General features: G+C 53.6%; 1 long non-coding RNA gene across 1 annotated transcript; it reads right to left on the bottom strand.

The window, feature by feature from the left end:
• Nucleotides 1–320: 320 nt before the first annotated feature.
• LOC142916592 (uncharacterized) lies at nt 321–5,749 on the bottom strand. The gene is made up of 3 exons (XR_012936541.1): nt 5,607–5,749; nt 4,659–4,744; nt 321–478 (listed from the first exon to the last, which is right to left on the bottom strand). It is a non-coding gene; the product is annotated as an uncharacterized LOC142916592 (long non-coding RNA).
• Nucleotides 5,750–5,957: the final 208 nt, after the last annotated feature.

Raw genomic sequence — 5,957 nt, 5'->3', positions numbered from 1 at the left:
CGTAGCTTTGCCCAAATAAGGATTGGCACTGGATTGATATCGGCAGTGACCCAAGCGGAGGTGACGTCACACTCAAGGGCGCGGTGGATGGGGGTTGGGGGAGTGTGAATACTTTGGTGACATGACGTCACTAGCGAGGTACACCTCCCGCTGGCACTTCATGAGGTCATGGGGATGGAGTTTAAGTTGATTCAGATTCATTTTCCATTGCCCCCTCCCTTGAGTGCGTGAACTCAGCAACAACAACGTGGACATTATTGTGTATACGTACACACTGTGTACACTTTGAGGCCACGTGAAGCATCAAAGGCTCGCTGGAAGGAGGAAGTCGCGTGACAGACTCAGCAGTTGCGATGGGTTAACCGACGGATGGCTATCGATTAGAAATCACATATCCCCGAGTCTCACCTGTGAGTGGCACCGCCTCACGCTGTTGTGGATTCCCACGTGGCTCGGAGCCTCAAAAGCTCCGTGACTCCTGGGTGGTGATACAAAGACAAAGATCCCCCGTGTAGCCTTAACAGACTGTTGGGGCAAGTGTTGTTAGCAAGTAGCAGCACCACCTATGAAGGCCTGAACGGTACACGAGGGGGTGGGTGGCCAGCACCACGCCCGACCGCCTTTGTCTCCCTAGTGGCAATGTTTACACACCGCACCAGGTACTCATTTGAGGCTGAGTCGACCTAGGGGAGGCCCGGGACCGGTTCATATAATGGTCACTGGTGTTGGCCGTGAGGGGGAATTGAACCCGGGTCGCCAGGTTCATAGCGCAGCGCGCTAACCGCTACACTATCGCTCCCCACGAGACAGACACACACACACAGACACACACACACATACACACAGACACACACAGACACACACACACATACACACATACACACAGACACACACAGACACACACACATACACACACAGCAACAACAACAACCGCCATTCGCCACTAAGTGGCCGTGATGTCACCACGACGCTTGTGCCAGGCTATGTGCACCGTGAGGCCACGTGAAGTGTCGAACGCCCGCTGGCAGGAGGTCACTGGGCAGACCCAGGTGCCACGGGTCGACTGACTGAGATGACTGGCTGATGCACCACCTGTGCCCCTACTGTGCCAACCTGCTGTGCTTTAGCCACCCGGCGCTCCGCTCGTTGTTGTGAGCGTCGCTCCTCCGCCCTCCGTTGTTGTTGGAGGGCGACTGCCTCCAACTGCCCAGTAGCATCCTTCACGAGCCTCCTCCACAGAGGCCGATCTTGACACCGCTGGTACCAGTCATCGGCAAGTCCACTCAGCTCCACGTCCTCCTGTACCACATCACTCCATCTCTTCTCTAGCCCGTGCCGCGCCCGCTTAGCCCCCTCAATCCGGCCAAACAAAAGCTGTTTCGGCATGCGGTGGCTGGGCATGCGGGCTACATGACCCAGCCATCGCAGCCTTGCCTGCCGGAGGAGCTCACCGATGGGACCCTGCACAGATCTTTCAAGGATTTGTGAGCTCCTCACACAATCCAGTCTGGTTAAACCCAGGATGGATCGTAGGCAGGCCAGCCTAAATGTTTCTAACCGGCGAAGATGTTCCACTAGTGGGGTCCACGTTTCACAAGCGTAGAGAAGGGAGGGAATGACCGTGGCCGAGAAGATCTGAAGCTTAGTGCGGAGCGACAGACCAGGTAGTTTCCACACAGCGTTACGCAACCGATGAAAAGATATTGCCGCTCGACTGATTCGGAGTGAGACCTCTGCTGTTAAACTGGAGCCAGTCATAAGCACACTGCCCAGGTATGGGAAACTCTCCACTCTCTCCACAACTGCCCCATCACCGATTGGGCGTTGTGGGGGTGGAGTGTCCGATGGTACAAAATACCCAGGCAGGTGCTTAGTTTTGGTGGGGCTGATGGTAAGGCCACACCTCTTAGTGGCACGCTCCAGTCTCAGCAGCAGCGTCACCAACTCCTCCTCTGACTGAGCAGCTATTACCAAATCATCAGCATACATAACGTGGTTGAGCAATAGGGAGCCATCCCTTGACCGCACCCGGGCATCGATTAGCCTCCCATTATATCTGTACCATATGGAGATTCCCCCGGTACAGCTATTGAAGGCTTCATGAACTACGTGGTCAAAATAGATGTTAAATAATGTGGGAGCCAGAGGACATCCCTGTCGCACCCCAAGGTGTACAGGGAATGGCTCTGACTCCCGGCCACGTAGTTTTACCCGGGCCCGATCACCATCATGAAGGTCCTTAATGATCGTGAGCAGAGGGTCAGGTACTCCAAAAGCACGAAGAACGACCCAGAGCCCAGGCCTACTGATGGTATCATAGGCCTTGACCAGGTCAATAAAGCAGAGATGTAGGTCTTGTTGGAATTCCCTACACCTCTGCTGTAGCAGACGGACAGAAAATATGGCATCTGTGCAGGACCGCCCTTTCCTGAAACCGCATTGGGGCTCCGCAAGCCTCTCCTCAGCGTGCCTGGCAAGGCGATGCTGAATAATCCTTGCCAGGACCTTTCCCGGCACACTGAGGAGTGAGATGGCCCTGTAGTTGTTACAGTCTGTGCGGTCCCCCTTCTTAAAAAGGGGGACCACCAGGGCATCCTTCCAATCCTGCGGAACCCGTCCAGTGGTCCAGACTGTTGTTATGATGTCATATAGGGCAGTCTGTGCACAAACGCCACCCTCCCTCAGCATTTCGCTTGGGAGATCATCTCTGTCCGCTGCCTTTCCTGGTCTCAGACTCCGGATCGCAGATGGCACCTCAGCCAGCCACTCACAGGGGGTGACTTCTTCCAATATTTGAGGAACCGCAGCCTCAGCAGGGTCATCCTCACTTTGTGCCACGATGTTTTCCTGGCTGAGGGATTTTCCCTCCCCCAGGACCTCACAGAAATGCTCAGCAAATCTGCGAACCTGTTCCTGGGGGTCGGAGATTGGATCACCGTTTTTTCCCCTAATGATGGTAATAGGTGTGGCGCTGCAGGTTACTTTTTTGATGGAGTTAAATAGAGATTTGTGATCACGGGCCACTGAGGCAGACTCCATCTCCTCAGCAACCCGCGACCACCACCCATCCTTGCAGCGCCTCACGGCTCTCCGAACCTCCGAGCGAAGGCTGCGGTAAGCCTCCTCATTCTCTGACGTGGGATTCTGTAGCCGATGATAGTGGGCCTGTCGCTTTTTCTCAACCATCCTGAACACCTCCTCTGTCAGCCAGGGTCTCTGGGGAGGTCTGGACCGCGTACCCAAAGCAGCCATTGCAGCTGCATGAGTCACAGTCCTAAACCTCGCCCATTTACCCTCGACATCAGGAGGAATCGGGGACGATGCCAATCCCAGCCGCAAGCGATGATGAAATTCTCGCTTGCAACTTTCATCAGATAACTGAGACCAGGCCACTTTATGTTGGAATGGGGTCCTGGGTGTACACCCACCACCGGAGTGGAAGAATGGCAGGCGCATCTTACAGATGACTAGTCGATGGTCAGAGGGCAGATCAGCTCCACGGTAGGTCCTGGTGTCAAGGACATGGGCTCGCATTCGCTGGTCCGTCACTATGTAGTCCAGCAGATGTTCTTGCTTGGACCCGGCATGCATCCATGATGTTGTGTGGATGCGCCGATGCCGGAACAGCGTGTTGGTAATTACAAGCCCATGGGCTGCACAAAAATCTAGCAGCCTCCTACCGTTGTTATTGAGCTGATCTGGCCCATGCCCTCCAATCACTCCAGACCAGGTGCAGTATAATGACCAACTCAGGCATTGAAGTCACCCAACATGATGACTCTATCCCGAGGGGCCACTTTAGCCAGCACCTGTGACAGGATGTCATAGAAGGCATCTGACTCATCGGCTTTGCCTGCATCCCTCCACGGATGTTCATCTTCGGTGGGGGCATAAGTAACCACGACCACCATTCCTTGCCTCCGGTTGATGGGAAGGCGAGCCCAAAGTAGCCTGGGGCTTACAGCTTCCCACACCTCACCGCCACGCTCCCACGCCCCCTTCATTATTTTGTTCAAAAGAAGACCCACACCCTGTTGTTTGGCAGTCTGCTGCCCCGAGTAGAGGACTGTCCACCCCTCATGGTGGCAGGAGCCAGAGCCGGTCCACCGGACCTCCTGAATGCCATATAGATCCAGGCGGTACCGGTCCAGCTTCCGACAGAGGAGTGGCAGCCTCTCATCTGCAGTGAGCGTTCGAACATTCCACGTGGCCACCCGTAGTGGCTTTTCATTGTTTCTGGAGTAGCCCCGAAGGTAGGTATTCAATCTCCTGGCTCCGCCAATTGGGGTTTGGCCAGGAGACGTCATAGACGCCTGGCCCCCCGGGGCCTCCGGCACAAGCTTATTAGTTACATATTTCAGTTTAATTCGTGGTTTCGTGGTAATTAATTGAAGGTGGAGGGGTTACCAGCCCCTCGCACCTGTCCAGAGCCCCCGTTTAGCCCCTGTGGTGGACACATATGCCATGAGGGGAGGAGCCACTCAAAATTGGATCTCCCCCCACAGCACTGTCCACGACAGAGTTGCCCGTCCGGCACACAGAGACACACACACAGACACACACACACAGAGACACACACAGACACACACAGACACACAGAGACACACAGACACACACACACAGACACACAGACACACACACACAGAGACTCCGCCCACCTCTGTGATGTTCTCCATGTAGCGCCGCCCCCCACGGTTGGAATCGGCGCTCACGATCAGCTTCAATGGGCTCGACATGGTGCAACCTTAACACACACACAGAGACAGACACATACAGACACACAGAGACACACACACATACACACACACACAGACACACACACACACACAGAGACACACACACACACAGACACACACACAGACACACACACACAGACACACACACAGATACACAAACACAGATACACACAGACACACACACACAGACACACACACACAACAACCTGTGTCTCTGTGTGTGTGTGTCTGTGTGTGTCTTTGGTGCAACCTTACCCCACACATACACACAACAACCTCTGTGTGTCTGTGTGTGTGTCTCTCTGTGTGTCTGTGTGTGTATCTGTGTGTGTGTCTGTGTGTGTGTCTGTGTGTGTGTCTCTGGTGCAACCTCACCCCACACACACACACAACAACCTCTGTGTGTCTGTGTGTGTGTCTCTCTGTGTGTCTGTGTGTGTGTCTGTGTGTGTGTCTGTGCGTGTGTGTCTCTGGTGCAACCTCACCCCACACACACAACCACCTCTGTGTGTCTGTGTGTGTCTGTGTGTGTCTGTGTCTCTGTGTGTGTCTGTGGTGCAACCTTACCCCACACACACACACAACCTGTGTGTCTGTGTGTGTCTCTGTGTGTGTCTGTGTGTGCGTCTCTTGTGCAACCTCACCCCACACACACAACCTGTGTGTCTGTGTGTGTCTCTGTGTGTGTCTGTGTGTGTCTCTTGTGCAACCTCACCCCACACCCACAACCTGTGTTTCTGTGTGTGTCTCTGTGTGTCTGTGTGTGTGTCTCTTGTGCAACCTCACCCCACACACACACACAGACACACAACCTGTGTGTCTGTGTATGTCTGTGTGTGTGTAGTCGTGCTCTCACTGCGGGCTACTCACAACACTGATGACAAATGTCGCCGTGACTACCACGTTTTTGCCGTCGTAAAATGACAGATTAATAATAAACAAAAATTAGGTTAATAATGAAAAATGACAGATTAATAATACACACAAATTAGGTTAATAATGAAAAATGACAGACTAATGACAGACTCATAATGAACAATGATTAATAATTAAAACCACAGACTAATCATGGAAAATGACAGATTAATAATAAACAGAAAAGCCTTAAAGCCCTAAGCGTGTTGTGGTGGCAGCAGCAGCAGTGACGAAGCACACCACGTGACGTTGCCGGGGCAAGCCAGGGCAAGCCAGGGCAACACACAGCCTCACACTGCACACACA

This window comes from Petromyzon marinus, unplaced genomic scaffold (assembly GCF_048934315.1).
Source record: "Petromyzon marinus isolate PM22_M1 ecotype Great Lakes invasive population unplaced genomic scaffold, UKy_Petmar_22M1.pri1.0 PM_G_Scaffold_4, whole genome shotgun sequence".
NCBI lineage: Eukaryota > Metazoa > Chordata > Hyperoartia > Petromyzontiformes > Petromyzontidae > Petromyzon > Petromyzon marinus.
This window is presented reverse-complemented; position numbering and strand designations above follow the sequence as displayed.